This window comes from Emydura macquarii, unplaced genomic scaffold (assembly GCF_026122565.2).
Source record: "Emydura macquarii macquarii isolate MOO-44397 ecotype Brisbane River unplaced genomic scaffold, CSIRO-AGI_Emac_v2 contig_2768, whole genome shotgun sequence".
In the NCBI taxonomy this organism is placed as follows: domain Eukaryota; kingdom Metazoa; phylum Chordata; order Testudines; family Chelidae; genus Emydura; species Emydura macquarii.
This window is the reverse complement of record NW_027132905.1, coordinates 7,511,973-7,530,363: the sequence shown is the minus strand read 5'-3', so window position 1 is coordinate 7,530,363 and position 18,391 is coordinate 7,511,973. Positions and strand designations below refer to the sequence as shown.

At 38.2% G+C, this 18,391-nt stretch overlaps 1 protein-coding gene across 1 annotated transcript in view; it reads right to left on the bottom strand.

Annotated features, from left to right (window-relative positions):
* TRPC7 (transient receptor potential cation channel subfamily C member 7) overlaps window positions 1–18,391 on the bottom strand; it is a 304,845-nt gene that overhangs the window by 161,904 nt on the left and 124,550 nt on the right. The window lies entirely within an intron of this gene.

The window sequence follows — 18,391 nt, the reverse complement described above, 5'->3', positions numbered from 1 at the left end:
TCTAAGATGGCTGCTTCCTGCTGGCTCTCGGTCCCGTCTCTGGTTCTCACAGGCCCTTGTCTCTTTGCTGGGGCTCTTTGCTGGGCCCCTCCAGTGAATAGCTGGTAAGGAGCGTGGGGGGCCCAGTCCCACCCTCGACTCTGGGCCCCAACCCAGGGACTCTACAAGTAGCAGCCTTGCACTGTGGCTTCAGGAAAGCTGCTAGCTTCCCTGGGTTACTTCCGCAGGCCCCGTGACTTAATGTCCATACCCTGCTCGGACAGGGGCCCTTCCTGGCCTCCTTGCCAGGGAAGGCTCTTGACCTCTGACAGCCCCACTGTGCATGGTAGTGCCCAAACCAAATGTCCAGTTCTATCTTTCCCTTCCGGCAGGGTCTCTTGCCTTAGGCCTCCAGGCCTAGGAAAGGTCCTTGGCCTTCTTTGAGCAGGGTTTTTCTCTCCCCCCGTCTTTGTACCTGCAAGGTTCTCTCCTGTCAGCATTCTGCTCCTTCTCCTAAACCCTCCCGGCTCTTGACAGTGTCTTGTCTGCTCACACACACTGGTAGCTCGCCTCACTCTCACAACCCCAGCCACACCCTTTCTCTGGAGGGGAGGCTTTTAACAAGTCCTAGGGGGGCCTTGATTGGTTCCAGGTGTGTTAATTAACCTGGAGTAACCCCTGCTCAGCTACCAGGGGAAAAGGGACTTGCTGAGCCTGGGGCTGATATATTGGCCTTCTAGCACTCTCTGGTAGCCATCCAGTCTGACCCTGTCACAATAGCGATAAGAAGTTAGGAGACCTTTAGAGCTTTAATAACCTCAACAGAAAGTGGTGTATTTTCCTAAATGAACTGGCCAGTTTTTCTCTATTCTGCCGCATTGGGTCTGGCCCGTTGGCCCTGACTGATGTTTTTAAAACTCAAAATTTATATCTGTCCACCCAGTCTCTCTTTCTTTGCTCTGCATTAAACCTCTTTACATAATACCACACATCCCTGGTGTGAGGGGAGTTGCAGAAAGGATGAATTTGGACAGCGGTGTTTTAACAATATTTGATGGATACTTTTAAAATTGCCTCTCCCAAGTTTGCAATTGTTTACCTGAGTGCACAGAATGACGATTCTGGATACAAATATCACTATACAGCTGTTCAATCTGAGAGATATTTGGGAAGGGAAATGCAGATAAACCAAACCAGGTTATTTATTCCAAGAGAGTCTAAAGGCAGGCTTAATTATGAAGAATCGCATCCAATTGAGTGCATTTTTCTGCAATTATAATCAATTAAAAAATAAGTTTCCTGTGTCTTAATAAAAAGCTTTCCTTATGCCATAATTTTCTAAGCAGCGTAACTAAAAATTAGAGTCATCTATAGAATATGTTTGACATGGAGAAAAATTAAAGTTCCTACCACTGAAAGAAATGGAATATAATATTTTTCAAGTTTAAAAGTGCCATATTTAGCCTCTAAAATGTATCAGGAATTTCTGAAGAGTATGTAAATTATATCTGAGACTGAAGAAATACATGGCCAGATACACAGTCTGTGAAGTCAATGGAGTTATGCTGATTTACAGCAGTGCAATGTTTCCCACACATTAAACATGCAATAGAAATATGTACTGTTTTGCCTACACAAAAAAAGAAGGAAATTAAGTGAACGATTCAATAATACAAGACATTACATCTCTTGTTCAAGGTTTCAGATCACTAAGGGATCAAAAAAGATGTATTCACTGAGGTATTAAACCAGAGGTATAGACTTCTATATAATGGTGAAATCAAAATGTGAGAGAAAAGGGAAAGAAGAGACCAAACAAAAGAAAAAATGATAGAGTAGGAGAATGCTACCAGTATATACACTTCAGGGATCGGACCAGGGAGGTTTCTGTTGTCCAAGGAAGGCAAAAAAGAAATCAAGGGAAAAACACAAAATTAGAAGTAGAAAAAAAAATATTTTTAAAGCCATTTTAAAGTGTGTATATTTATTTTTAATGCCAATGAACTGTTTTATTGCAGTTCATTTATTTGAGCATTTTATCCATTTTATCCCATAGTTAAAGGATTTACCCTTCTACTGAAGGCAATACAGGATTACAAATCTCTCAGTACACCACATGGTTGTTTCTAAGGCTACATTTACACTGACGGTGGCAAAATCGCTGCCGCCAGATCGATCTTTCAGGATCAATTGAGCGGTCAGTGAGACCTGCTCAATCGATCAGGAAGTCGACTGAGTAAGTCCACCCCCTCAAGTAGAGTAGCGCTGAGTCGACGGGAATGCTGTTCCCGTCAGCTCAGCGCAGTGTAGACAGTGCGCAGAAGCAAAGCTGAGCAGTCAACGTCAGTTATGCAAACTACTCTGCATAGTTTGCGTAACTCCCGTCGACTGCCACCAAATCGCGCAGTCAGTGTGAACCAGCCCTGAAGCTCCCAATTCCTGTACTGATTCGTTTCGGACTTGTAAAATTCTCTCTATTCTTGGGACTCTAAGAAGGTTACTATGGCCCCAAGTCTGCAAAGCAGGTGCTCAATTTAAAGTTCATCTCTATTCAGCAAAACACAGCTCAGACCATGCTTAAGTGTTCTGCTGAATCAGAGACTGTATTGTACTCCAGCTGTCTGGGCCAGTTTCATCTCACATGGAGTTGGATCCCATAGGTCGTTGCTAGTGTTTTTGGTTCACATGAAATGTTGTCTGATGTCCCTGCCCTCTTTCTCTGGGCATTTGAAGGGAAATGTTTTAAGCCATCTACAGGAGGGGGCAAAGGACCAATTAAATAGATTTAGGGAATTCTTCATCTTTGAGGGAGCCAGGAGGTTTTAACTAGTAATCTTTCTGAAGTTGTTTCAGGAACTCTAGTAGAAGGTTTCTCTGGAAAGCTATGGCAAGGAATCTGTCTGTGCTGCTATTTTAACTTGCTAGCCACTTTTCTTTCAGTCTCAGAAGGAGGCATATGATTCAAGTCAGAGTAGCAGGCTGGAAATCGGAAACTCTGACGCAACAGTTTTCCACCTGCTGTAAACCCACTTAACTTACGTTGACTTAAATGCAGTTATGACAGTAATGGATTCATGGCTATCCACACCAGCTGTGGATCTGTCCCCTAATTTTTAACACTGCTTCTGAACTTGAATCCTCTTTGATAGCTTTGGGTAAGTTAATTATCATTGTTGCCTCAGATTCCCTACCTTTAAAATGATGATCACAGAGTTATGACAGAGGGATGGTGTGATGTGGCATATTGTGCCCAAGCAAAACTCCAGCAATCTTTAAATCTTTAAACAGTCTGTAACAAAACACAAATAAATCAGGAATTCAAAATTATAGATGGAATTCCTCTTCAAGATTATCTCCTTAAATCACCTGGCTGTGTCCTGATTCGACCTCCTGCCCAGAAATAGATGTTCATATATCCAAACCCTAAACTTTATGATAAATAGGAGTTTTTCACATGGACTAAGACTATTCATTTATATATAATATCACAAAGTGTTTGAATATCTTGCCACAATTAGGTTACTTTGGAAGGATCCATTAGAACAGATTGAGCATAAAATTCTTATTAATTTTAACTTTTCTTCTTTAGGTGGTTATGTCAGATTCTTACCACAAGAAGTTTTGGGAGGTTTTTTTTTTATAGAAGTATTAAAAATCCATTTAATATTTATTTAAAAAAATATTGAGATGTTGGGTGACTTTTGCAGAGTTGCTTATTGAGTAATTATTAGAGCTGGTCAAAAAAACCTTTTATTTTTTGTGGGAAATTTAAGAAAAAAATTCAAAGTCTCCCAAAAACATTTGTTTTGTTGTCAAAAGCCAAAACCCTTTTTAAGTTTGCAAAACTGTTTTCAGAAAAACCTTTCATTTTTGAAAACCAAAACCTGAATATTCAAAAAAAAAAAAAAAAAGGTATTGAAAAGGTTTTGGTTTCTGTTTTCCCTACAAAACCTTTTCCATTACAAATGTTCACTTTAATCAAAAAGCTTATTTATATAAAAAAGTTTTCACCAAAAAAGGTTGACCAGCTGTAGTAAACATATATTGTGTTCAGCTTTGGATTTCTAAAAACAACATATAAATACAACATGTATATTTAGGGACATTTCAGAACTGGCTTGACAGGTTAGCTCCTCACCTCAAGTAAATAGGAGATAAATTTTACTCTCAGCTGCACCTATGAAACATCATGCATAGAAGTTTTATGGGTGCAGCTGAGAGAAGAATTTTCCTCAATAACTGTTAAAAAAAAAAATTCACTTTGCTTGCAAGTTTTTTTCAGTGAGAGGAGGATGCACAGATCCCAATGCAGATTCCACTTAAACTAACAGGACGCAGAAGTGAGTCCCCTGAAGTCAGTTGCTTAAAAATGGTTTTAGAGGAGAATCAGCTGCATACATTTTATGCCTTATACTGTCTGTTTCATTACCTACCATTGGGGTACCTTTGGGGGTCCAGCAGATTACAACATCAAAGAAAATATCATTTAGTTTCAATGTGTTCAGCATGAATTGCTTCTAATGCAGCTTCCCTGACCATTTTGTTCACCTTAGTGTAAGACTTCTCAATATATTTTCTTTCAGACAAATGGAACCATAGAAAAACACAGAGTCATTAATCACCCAGAGGTATACCTGTACTAGATAGTCTAACAGCACACCAACTTTAAGCCTATTGCCTTTTATCAACCATAGAGTATAACTTACACTTTCCTCTTCCATTTTATGTTTATTCCATTTGTTGCTAGTCATTCAGAATGCTGGAAATGACTCTAACGCACATAAAGCTTAGGGCAGAGAAAGCATGACTTTGTTGCCAACCAGATACTTTACAATACCTTGCAAGCACTGAAATGGCTTTGGAAATAAGGGAAGTCAGATTGATATCACTGCAAATACATAAATATTTACTTGCTTTATAACTCTTAGTCCATTTACAGTGAAAGGCCCCGAATTTAACAGTAGAACGTACCAAGTCAGATCATTACTTTAGCATCAAAACCTCACTTGGCAAAATGTTAGGCTGAAATGTTTTCAACAGAGCAGAACTACTTACACCCACAAACGAGGCTCTTAAACCCATGTACGGAGGCGGCAGCAGGCGTGGTCAGTGTTAGGCAGTATTCTATGACCAACAAGGATGACAAATGAAGGTGAAGGGGGATGTCAGACTGCCACACAGTCAGGTCCTTTGTGATAGCTCATAGGAGAAGCAGCAAAGGTGATGGCAGTAAAGAATTCATAGCCTACTGTGCCAGGAATTACATGGCTCCGTCTGCACCAGCTGGTTTAGCATCCAGCTGCAACCGAAAAGGGTTTGTCCTCATCTACTATCCTAGAGAGTAAAGTGGATTGGAGCAGTCAGGCCACCTTGTGATTCCCAATGATCCTAAAGATTTGGAAGAGCAGCAATCCTATCTTTATTTCCACGGAAGCTGCAAGTTGAGAGAAGGGGAGGCTCCCCTGTGTTCTCAGAATAAAGAGAGAAGGCATCCAGCTCCAAGAGAGAGCACTTACTCCTGCAGAAAAAATAAAAAAAAGTTAGGCTGATGAGCCCCAAAATGTGGGGAAAAGGGGTCACACTTCCTGCTGTGTTATAGTCACACACCCCGGCACACAGAGGAATCCCACACATACTGATCTGTGCCCAGTCACAATGGCCAGCTTTGCACACACCACCATCAAACAACGTCTGTGTGATAACTAAGATTTCTCTGCTTACACAGCACCTGCTGGTGCACATTACAAAGGCTTGCTTCAAAGCAGCATTATCCAGAGATATAGTGCGTGCTTCTTACTCTATTTGCTTGCATGCCAGAACATGTAATGCAAGCTCAACTACACCTCCATTTTCAAAACCCATGCAGCATTTGCATGAGTGTATTAGCCTTTGGTTCAGTCAATTACACATGGGTGCACACCCACCTCAGTGCTCAATGGAAATACAATAGTGGTCTCTATTCTGCAAGTTGCTTGGGGCAATATAACAGCCTTCTCTCCAGCCTCAATGAAGGGATGCCTTGTGAGGAAGGAGTGAAGGAGAGAGAGTGGAGAAGGGGGAATATTCATGGAGAAGTCCAAGGAAGATCTCATTTTAAAACATTGATTAATATTGTTGTGCCATTTAATTTCTCATTAAAATCTGTATCGGAAAGCTGGGAACAATTTGCATCATGTTCTCCACTTGTTTAATCTTTATACTGCCACTCAAAAAAAAATTAATTTTATACAGTTTCCTCACCCCATATCAATCTTTTTGTCACACCAGTTGATTAATTTGGTGTCATTGTTGCTTCATTACAAGATTAATTACAAGAAAAGAGACTATATAACACTTTGGTAAGAAAATAGATCAAATTACTATAACTCTACAATAGCTCAAAGTAACTTTTTTTTTAATTGAAGCCTCAGACAAATAGCGTAGTTAAATCAGTTTTAGTCAGTTATGAAATTTATCAAGCCAACTAAATAACACACTTGCTTAGTATGGCTCTCTCTCAACACCTGGTGCTCCTGGTCCTTAAGGGCTAAGATTTATTTCTGGCACTTAAAGCAGCAGGATATTTGTTACATGTAATACAGACCAGTAAAGATGAAGAGATGTATAAAAGGATACGGTTTCAGAAAAGGGAGAGCAATTTGCGCCAGCTTCAGTAGTTGCATACCGACAGGTCAAAGCTGAACAAAGAACAAGTCCCTGCCCCGGAGGGTTTACAATCTAAAGCCTGGATCTTAAAGTCTAAAGGAGCAGAAGTTGCTTTCTAACTGGCAAGTGGCACACAGCCTTTCACAGGATCAGGGCCTTAAAGGCACCAGCAAAACCCAGCAGTACAAGACAAAACAGAACAGACACAATGCAAAATGGTCATTGGAGCTGGAACACTTCACAAAATCAGTGATGTAAAAGAGCTTCATCAGTTCTGAATATAAAAGATGAAGTGGGAAGAAAGAACATTTCCCAAATCCTCCAACATTTAGCACCACAACAGGTGCCATGCGGAAGAGAGGAATACTATAGAAAGCTTAATCTTTTAGAACCAGGTAGCTAATTAGATCACCTGCCTTTTCATCTTAGACCAAGTTCAATGAGCTAACTTTTACACATAACTGGCTGATGACTGCATGCAAAATATTTTCCCTCAAATACAGGAGAATAATCTCAATTTATTGCTCATTCAAAGGATCTTTTGTGTGTCCAGTTCCTAAAGTTTGGTTGAACTTTGCATGCTTTTTTGCATTTTTTTTTTTTTGCTGACCTTTAGATAATCCTTCTACTTCATTTATATTCTGTTGACAGCAGAGATTTAAATAAATTGTAAACTCAGGTTTTATACTGAAAGTGCCTCAATAATTAAGGGCCAAATCCTTTTGCCCGGAGCGAAACCCACATAAAAAAGGTCATTTCTCTGTGCTAAGAAATCAAAAGGCTAGGGTAACCCTTAGCTCCAACTTCTGAACCAGACAACTGTATGACACAGAGAAGTCATTTAATCTCTCTGTGCCTCACAGTTCCCCATCTGTAAAAGGGGGATACTAACGCTTCCTTTCTTCCACACTTTTCCTAAGCTCGTCAGGGCAGGAATAGTCTCTTACCAGGTGTCTGGATTGAGCCTGACCTAGGTTGTGGCCATGGGCGCTACTAGAAGACAAACTAATAATAATAACAGGGAATACCCTGAAAGTGGTTCTCCTTTTATGAAGCTCATCCCAGTTCCTCTCCAGGCAAGCTGACCCCTCCAATATCTCCAAATGTAGAAAACCTGTCAGCATAATTTGTGGCAAGGCAAATATTTGTATTTTCCATTGCAGTGGGTCAAACAAGAGAAAAATGACTAAACTAAAAAATTGTAACATCATGGGCCCTTGCAGCTCTTTTCTGTCAGTCTTTCCTGAGCTGGACAGCTTTTTTTTTATTTAATTTTGTCAGTCTTTTGCCTTCATTTTGGAGCGTCTCCAGTGGAGTACCAGAGTGCTTTAACTACAGCGACCTTGTATCACATCATCACTTGTCCTCCGCACCTTCTGCCACCACTCCTTCCCCTAGATGAAAAGTCCCTAGGAATGGAGATTTGCACCTCTGGCTGTGGAAAGAGGCAACATATTTTACATTGATTTTACAATTAATTCTACTACCAAGATGAAGAAAAGTTTTGCATTAAGGACCTTATATGAATAATTGTTGCTGTTTTCTTGGATTTTACCTTGGCAATAATAATTGTGTCTAGTGTGGTTTTACAGACCATCTCACATGGTAGGAATGTGTAATGTGAATTTCTTTGTTTTCTGCATTCACATTTTTTAATTCAATTATATTTACTGTACGCAAGCAGAATGGTTGAAGTGCAATATATATATTTAAAAAAACAACAACTGACTAATCTTTCCATTCTCACCCTAAAAAAAGATATGGCAGATGACCTTCCTGCATTTGAGAAAAGTGAGTAACAGAAGTTGTCAGATTTAATTTGCAAGCAATTTAGAGACTTGTTTCTCTCCCTTACCTCTTTCAGTGGACTCTGTGGCAGAGGGTTGTGCTTACTGACAGTAGTTCCATTTAAATACTCTGGACAAAATCAATAAAAAATTATGTGATGTAAGGAAGTGAAGCAGATCTTGGAATGTGATTCTGTGATTCCATGCTTTAATTTGTAAAATGCACACGATAAACAATGTTTTGTATTCAATCAAACCTTCATTACCTTACTTTTAATAAATATTCATTTCCCTACAGAGCTTCTTTGCAAAACATAGTCTTGATTTAGTTCTGCAGCATGCAAATACTATATTATGCAGTCATAGTAGACATTTTGGTACCAAACATGAGAGATTTTATTCAATTTATTCTACATAGCAATTGTTTGGAAATAGTATTGTCCATGATTTTGAGGATTAAATTGGTGCTTCTGCCAATGACTTCCTGTTCGATCTTGGGCAAATAATTTAATCTTTCTGCACCTCATTTTATCCATTCGTATTATGAGGATAATGATATGTAGCTCACCTTGGTGAAATGTTTTGTGTAGGTTTGATTCTGCATCCATTACTGCCAATTAGAATTTTGCTGATGATTTCAATGGGAGCAGGATTAGGCCTTGTATGCACACAGAAGAATTATTTTGCTGCATTTATATATATTCATATATTTATATATATTCAAAACATAAAAAACAATAATGTTCATGATTCATGAAATATTCACACTATTTGTAAATAACATTAATCCCAACATACAGCACTAAACAGGAAGCCCATTGGACTTATCAGATTCAGTTACTGAAAACGAGGTTTTTGGCACTATTTTTGTTGGCTACATTTATAGGCTTCTCCTAAATGAATATTGCTTATACTGGATTATTGTACGCAATGTGAATTCATAATTGACCATTTGCAATCACCATGTCTAGAAAACAAGGAATAAAATTCTATAAAAACGTGCTTTGGAAACATGTTTTCTTTTGCTTCTTAACAGGATATAGTTTGCTTCCCTGATTTAGACATCAGCTCTGGTAATTTATCATCACTCTCCCTGGGGAAATTTTAAAAAAAGAAATCCAGCAGCTCGTCCAGTTTATTTCTTTTTTTTCCCAACTTTTATAATTATCTGTTAAGTGTCATATAGCACATTGTGACACAAAAATGCCTTCAAGCCATTCAACTTAAAAGTAAAATATATCTGATTAATAGTGTTTTCCAGAAGGAAGATACATGCACGCACTGTTAATGGAGTAGAAACGAGTAACTAGGAAAGATCATGATGAATATGTTACAGCTTTGAGGCTTAGATTTTAAAAGACATCGAAGGTCTTTGGATGCACAATTCCCATTGATAATTTTAGTAAGAACTGGGCATCTAAATCCCATAGATGGCTTTGAAAATCTTAGTGTAAAAGTTTAAATCTGCGTGCTTGCAACAGTTCAAGAAATGGAACTCTCTAAAGTGTTACGAGAGACCGTTCACTCATATTTTTAGTAAAACAAAGTTCAGCCTCTGGACCTTACTCCTAAACATCACAGGTGAAAGCCTGCCCTGTGATGACCACCTGGGGTAAAAGGTTGGAGGGAAAAGGATGTAAGAATCTTTGTTCCCCCTAAGCAAGTAATAAGGCCGATCCTTACCCTATTAGTACCTCCCCATAATCCTTATTAGGCAAAAAAAAAATCTTTAACTAAACCATCATGATTTAGACACATGCCTAAACTGAGATTCCATGTAAGTGTATATTGCACCCCGATCCTTCCTTGCCCCCATTTCCCCTCTTCTGTTATTACCCTACACATAGGGGTGCACCTAAAATTCATACTAGAAGTTCTAAGGGGAAGAGACGTATGTTTCTTTATTTTCTATGAAGACATGGATGCTTTTAATGGGGCGCTCTACTCACCGCCAGACTGGAGCCTTTTTCTGGCTCTCTGGGGATTGGCTGCAGGCCGACGCCCACATCCACAGTCCGCGCACCATCACTCTCTTAATGCCGTTGGCCTGTAGCCCTTCCCGCAGCTATCCGGCACCACAGCATCCTCTTCCTGACTTGGCCCTCCAGCTGAATCACAATCTGTGTTCCCCCCTTCTGGGGATGGTTTGGCTCCATGGCAGTCCAGCTACTTTCCCAATGGCCACTTCCTCAGTTGTGCCTGCAGTCACTTATCCTGCCACTTCCCAGAGGCAAATAGGGGGAGCGTGAAGGACCTGGGCCCACCCCCTACTCTGGGTCTTTGCCCAGGCACCCTGTGGATTGCAGACTTTTGCTGAGCCCCAAGTTCCACTTCTTGATGGTGTCTCCCAGGCCACTTCCCCCCAACCCTAGCACTCGCTTCACCCATTCTGAGGCCTGCCACTACCCACTTTCAGCAGTCTGCAAGGAGTTCCTCTGGCTCCCCCAGTCTTTGTCAGCAGTAGCTCTGCTACAGGTGCAGGAGACACAGCCTTCCCTCTTCAGGCTCCAGACCATATCTGATCTGCTCTGCCCTGAAGCTCTTTTTATATGGGCCTACTGAGCCCTGATTGGCTGTTGCTCACTGTCACGCTGGCTGGATTGGGGATGCATTTATTATGTTGCTTATCATCAATATGTCAAAATCATAGTAATTCATGTGAGATATGTCATGTCTGTTAGAAAGGTACTGTTAAAAAGGCTATAATATAATAAAGGCTAAGTAAGATGATGATGTTTATGTTCATGTTATATATGTAATGGAAGTTACAGATATGTTTGATTTATCTGTATTTCAAATTGTGCTGTGTCTGGGCGACACCCCAGACAGGATGGCTGCAGCACTAGCCTGCTTAATGGCCTATTAAGAAATTCATAGGTACAATGGGCCCAAGGGGAGAAGCCAGGGATATACCTGATGAGTCACCAGGACTTACTCATGTGACTCTGGACTCCATCTTGTTCCTGTAAAATTCCATAAGCAGCATGGCAAAGACCAAAGGACATAAAAGGCAGCTGTTCAAGATCCATTTTGTCTTTCAGTCTTTGTCTTCAGTCTTCACCTACCTCTGGATCAACTTATTTACAACTGAACTGAACTGAAGCTGTGAAACAAAGGACTGAGACCCATTCAGGTACTGGATGCATACCAGAGGGACTACACAAGCCTGCAAACTCCACAATTCTACTAGAAACCTGATATATATGGTCTTTAAAATCAAGTGTATGTGTCTGATTGCTTTAATCCTTTAACATTTCTCTTTTAGTTTGTTTCTTTCTTTTTATAATAAACCTTTAGTTTTTATAGGTTTTTTAGGTTTTATAATAAACCTTTAGTTAGGTTTAGTTTTATTTACTAAAGGATTGGCTGGCAGCATGGTATTTTGGGTCAGATCTAAACTTACATTGATCTGGTACTGTGGCTGACCCTTTGGGGTCAGGAAAAACCTTTTTGGTAAAGAGCATAGAGTTTTAAATAACTGGCCTCTTTACTGGATCTAGTGGCTGACTGGGAGCCAGAGACTGAAATGCAGTAAAGGGGGCTGTGTGTATTTTTATTTTGGCTTCTTGATAACCAGTGTGGGGAATCAGAACATTGTTTGTGGCTGGGTGGGAAGTCTGACTTCAGTGTCACCCACCAGTGCTGGGAGAATCTGCTCTCCTTTTACAGCCTGCTCTGACCTTGGCATTTTCAGGTGGCTACCCTAGGCACGGACGGGTCACACTCGCAGCCCTCTCCTATTGACCACTTCCTGCGCAACCTCACCAGGAATCTGTTAACCCCTTCTCTTCTGGTGTGGGGTAGTCGCCCTATCATAGTGCTATAAAATAATTAACATTGATTGCTGCAGGTGTATTACTTCCCAAGCAACCTTTACTCTGTGCAAAAACTACGGCATGCTCACTTTATGCTAAAATCTTGAAACAACTCTGGTAATGACATTGGCTTTTAGCATATTAGGTCTTCTGTCATTGTACTTGATTTAAGCAGAAAGCTCTCAAACAGGAGTTGTACATGTAAATTCCACCAGTGTTAATATCTGCATAGTCAACTTTATAATTTGGAAAATGAGAAGAGGGTAGAAATCAGTCAGAAGGAAACATTGTAAAGCTGAGATAATCTCTGAGGAATCCCAAACCTTGTTTTTAATTGTATGAACAACAGCAATGCATAATGTCACACATCAGCAAGTCAGTTCTAGTTCTCATTAAATGACGCACAACACAAATATCATTTTCTAAAAGTCATTCATATTCAGCTTTTGAACCCCCTCACCACACTCTATATATTTTGTTTTTTCACTCTTCTTTTATTTCTACATTAAACAGTGAAGCAAGCCATTTAGAATGTGCTTGGGAATTACGGCAGAAATATAATCTTTCTAGGACAGGTAAATAGCAAGTGGACATTTTGCCGATTATATCCTCCTACAGTATGTTAACTTTTTTCACCTCTAAATATGGCGATTTGTTCAATCCTACTAAATCTGCTGTAAGTCATATGCCTTGTCTCTCTCAAAATCCACAATTTAGACTTGTCTGTCAAAATATCTGGAAGCAGTTGTATAGTCAGGGAATGTGTTTATTATTATATTTCTTCCCCTGGAAGTCCTAATGCAAAAGTGTTACGCTGTAGAAATATCTTAAACCTGCTGTGTGGTTAGGTGTAAATACCCCCAGAAAAGCAAGAGAGATGAGGTAGCTGGTTGGTGTTAGTTCTAATCACGGCCAGACACTATAGAAGCCATAAATTGACCAGTTCATAAATATGCTAATATTCTCTCAAAATAGGGCTTAAGTCGGACTCAAGTGATTCATAGCCTTGTGCTATTCACACAGGTGAATTTCAGTAGCAGCAAAGCCCCGTTAAACCTGTGGCTAACACATTTTAAACTTTTCTGTGAAGAAAAGCATAGGAAAACATTGATTTCTTATAGAAACCTCACACACACACAAATACTAATCTGCTATTAAGCAGTCTCCAGAGTGAGATTGCAGGAAGGTACAGCAGGCATACAGCTATTAACATACCTCTCTGCTAAGTAATCTCTGGATACTGTATCATTTCTGAATACCTTGACTGACTGAAGAGTCAATAATGATTTTGTAATGGGGGGAAAGAGGGGGAAAATGTATTGTGATAGGTCACATTACTGCCTTAGTATGAAGCAGAAAACTTTAACATGCAATTATTATTTGAATCCTGTACGGGCAATACTGTATACAACACTTGCTGCAATAATTCATTCCTACCATGCATATAATATCTGCTTCTTAGTTTAAAAAAAAAAAAAAAGAGCAGTTATTTCAGTGTCTGAGAACCATACAGTAATACCATCACAAGACGGTGTTTGATAATCAAAATATTGTATGTGCTGTGATTTGCAGGATGGGAGAGGAATTAATGAACTACAAAAATATGTACATATAAAATGAAGGTAAAAAGTTGATTTTTTTTAAACAAATCAGCTTTTTAAAATTTGAGTTAACAACACTAAATCACAAGCATTCTGACTTCAATGGGAATATTAGGTGCTTAAGTACGTTGCTGAATCAGGGCCTAACAGGAGAGTTAATGCAATGATCAGCGTCTGATTTGCTCTTAGTTGTCCAAGACATAGTTTTTCTGCTACTCTGATGCTTGAATACTTTTTTGAACAACTTAAAGTCTGAACAAAACCCGAGTTTTATCCAAGATGCACATGGAAATATACAATGATACAATGGAATTCAGGGGCATTCCCTCCCCGGCCCTCAAATAATGTTCATAAAAGGTGTTTACTATGCATAGAACTCAGCATTAATTAACATTTTCACTACATGATCCGTTTGAGTCCCTGGGGTAAATTAAATATTTTTAAAAACAATTGACATATTTATAAGTACCTAAGAAACCAGGGTCATTTTAGTAGCTACTCTCATATAGCAAGTAGATAATTACAAATGAAATTGCCTATGATCTTTTTTCAAAAAAGACCAAGAACTTTTCAAAGAGGGATGGATCACTCAATAATTGCCCTGTTCTGTTCATTTCCTCTGAAGTATCTGGTATTGGCCTCTATCAGAAGACAGGATACTGGCAAGAATGACCTTTAGTCTGGCCTGCTATGGCCGTTTTTATGTTTTTATGTGATGTTAGAGAGCTGGAAAGGAAGGTTTAAAAGAATCTGAAGCTTTATATTTGAAATCCTTGGTATCTGTCAGCTACATCCTTAACATTACTTAGGCTCCAGCCGTGAGACCGCAGGTATATGCATCATAAAAATATAGAGTTGTTGTTCGACACTACTATTCTGCATTCTGAGTCCCATATATTGCCAGATGGTTCCTGGAAAAAGTAGAAAATGCCTTGCACTGTGAAGCCATCTTCAGATGTATTTACTAAGCCATATTGTCTTTCCCTTGCCCCTGATCTGTTTTTGACTCTTTCTAGTAGTGTTTTGTTGATGTTATAAGGTATGCTTTGATGGCAGCAACCACATGTTAAAACTTTTTGTTGGGTTCCTAACGTGGGTGATCAGAAAGAATACATGCTACTAATACTTTAGATAATATTTCTATTAACATGTTGGTTACGTAAACAAAGAACAGAGTAGCATTAAGGTAGATACCATGTAAATAGAGTCGTCTCCATTTAACAAGTCAGTATATACCAGTTTTTACAGAATGCATCTCAGCCCACAGAGTTTGGAAAGCATTGATAAATTTGGGCCTTTTAATGGAAATATCTGTATTTAATATAATATAATCACTGATTTAGAAGACTGAACAAATATGCATTATCCTTAGGCTTGGAAGAATTCGATTTTTATCAGTAAATGTCGCTAAACATCAATTTCACGATACACATACAAACTGACAAAAAATACTTCCATCAACCATAATAAAAATTTACATATAGGAAAAGTAATAAACGCTCCTTCAGAACCTATTAGAGTTTGATTTAAGGATATTTACTTTTTATAATTTTGACATTTGATACTGAAAATTTATTTTTAATGGTTGCAAAACTTTAACTTTTTAAATTTCAATGTCTACTGTCAGTAAATAAATTGTTTGACTGCCCCATAACTTCCCACAATCATGAAAATTTAAATAGATAAAAAATTTTAAAAAGCTTAAAAAATATCTATATTATCCATCAAATTTATTAAAAAATAAATATCAAATTCTGCTAAGCCTAATTATCCTCCATGCACAGGAAGAGTCTGCATGCAGAAGCTATTGGCAGATTTGTATATCTGTTGTACGATTTGGCAGTGGCATTGATTTCTTCCTGAAAAAGTTTATCCAATTTTCTGCCAAGAATCCCTAATTTATAGATACCGCTATAGTTGCATTACAGTTGGGATTAAATATTACATACATCACCAATCTATTGACACTTGATATGTTTATATGTAGTTTACCATTGTAAAAGTCTAAACATCGAAGATATTTGTTCACTATGTGTACCAAAGTAAGGTGTCAGTTTTTAAACACCAATATTTCATTGGTCAAATCATGTGCTAGCATTAAATTATAGTGCTAGTAAAAGCATATTTTTCTTTTAGGCAGCAAGCAGGTATTGTACATTGTTCTAAGTATAAATCCCTACTTAGCCTTGTTCTCAGCTGGAGTTGTCCTTTTAGCACATAAGCATTATGAGCCCAATCCTTTTTCCATTGACTTCAATAGTAGTTGAATCAGAGAAGATGCAAATGTGTAAGTTTTTGGCTGACTGCACTCATGACTGTATGCATGGCTTCCTGCTACCTGGCACATTCTTATGGCAAAGGAAATGATGGATTAGGATAAACAACCTATATACAAGTGTGGTTAAATTCGGTGCACAATTACCTCAATGCAAATGCAAGTGGATATACCTAAAAGATGCAGATGCAGTTAAGAAGGCCCAATAAGAATCTGGCTTTGAGATAAAACAGCAGAAGCCAAAGAATATTTTGATAGGAAAAATAAAACACCCAGAACTGAGACATCACTATAAATAGAATTCTAAAAATTTTCTGACACACTTAACTTTTTAGTATCTTTAACCAAAATGTATTAAAATTCCTTCCTTTAATACATTAATAGATAAACTGTGTTGTGTCATGGAAATGCATCTGAGATTGAACACATTTCAAAAAAGTTTTAGTGTGCAGCATTTTGCAATTAGGATGTTGTTACATTCATTTTTAAAAAGCAGTTTTATAAATGGAATATTCTGAGAAGCAAATCTTGCATATATAGTATTAAAGAAGGCAATACCAAAAATATACCCTCTCAAACATTTGTGCATTGCCATCTATCACAGTGCCTTATAATTGTATGTCTATTACAAATGTGCTGAAAAAAATTTATTGAAATGTTTTATTACCATGATCCATCACCTAAAGAGAAAAACTCTAATAAATCATGATAATCTATTTCATAATAAGCCACATGCAGTAAACAGTATCCACCTCTATACTTCAATTGACTGTACACTATCCACATAAATGCTCCGTTTATATTGCTGTAATTAAGACTGTGCTGGCAATTTCTTCGTAACTTTTGTTTATAGGCTGTAAAAATATTCTCCATGAAGCAACTTAATAAATGGAACAGCCTAAAGCTAGGCACATATCCATAAAAAAACATTCACATCAATAAGGCCATGAAAAGGCAGGGGGAAAAAGGGGAAAACCATTTATTTCTATTTTGCTGACTCTTATATTCTACTGGCATATATGTATGTAATTGGCTTTAGGATAATGCACATGCCTAAATCAGTTTGTAGACAATTTGAGGAAACTGAATATTTGACACTAGGATGGGAAAGCAATTTAACACTACTGCAACATGGTGAGAAGCAAGTCTTTTCAGAAATCCCATTTCTCAAGATATTGCCTGTGTGTGGTGGCGGGGGACAGATATTGCTCATTTATGTGTAAAGTTTAAAATAATATTTTTAATTGCAAAACACATTTTCCCCCTTGAAAAATGATATTTCTGAATAGAGTCATTTCTCCCCAACCCATAGCAGCTTCAAGAAGTCTTATTGCTAAGACAGTTTAGGTTAGAAACTAGAGTTGAATGGGTTTGGAAGAAGAATCAAACTTCTCCAAAGTTCAGCAATTTCCAGCTCTTTCGCTTCATGCTTATCTACAGTTAGAAGATTTGTTTCCTTAAAATATAATACATATTTAAATGAAATAAGAAAAAAAATGTTTTCCCCAAAATTTTCCATGCAGAAAAACTTACTGACTAGATCTATAAGTTTAAATACAGTTTAAATAAACATTTAAATAAAATAAAGAAAAATGTAATAGAAATAATATTGAGTATAGCCTCTTCAACGAAGTTTCTCACTAAACGAAAAGAACTATCTTTTATGATGTAAAATGTAGTGCACTGAGGAAAGAAAAGCAGAAAAGCAAATGTGTCAGAGAGTATTCAATAATGAAACAAGACTGTAGTCCATCACACTTATTTCCTGACTATTTCTTCTTTCAAATTCGCTGATTTTTGTGAGATTAAAGCTGTTTTCATACCTCCGGACCTAATACCAGTCAATAAAATCTGCAATAATAAAGAAGAGCATTCCTTCAAAGTGTTATGAAATGTATTTTAGCACGTTGGGAGGACACACAGCAAACGCATGCCCAGCATGAATAGCTCAGAGAATCCACACAATATCATGCCCTAGCAGACTGTGTATCCTGTAGAAAAAAACCTGACCATCCTCAGCTCAAGAGATTGTACACCTTTACTACTTACATGGAATTGAAATACTTTGAACTTTTGCACCAGAGTTCCCCGAGACTGGCAAATTCCTTATCATTGGCATATTTTGGCATTAGGTTGAATCAGAGAGTATTACTCTGCTGTGTATCTAACATGCTGAATGGGAGTGTACATGCAGTGTATTTAACAATCTGGGAATGGGTGACAGGGGATGGATCAATGATGATTATCTGTTCTGTTCATTCCCTCGGAAGCACCTGGCATTGGCCACTG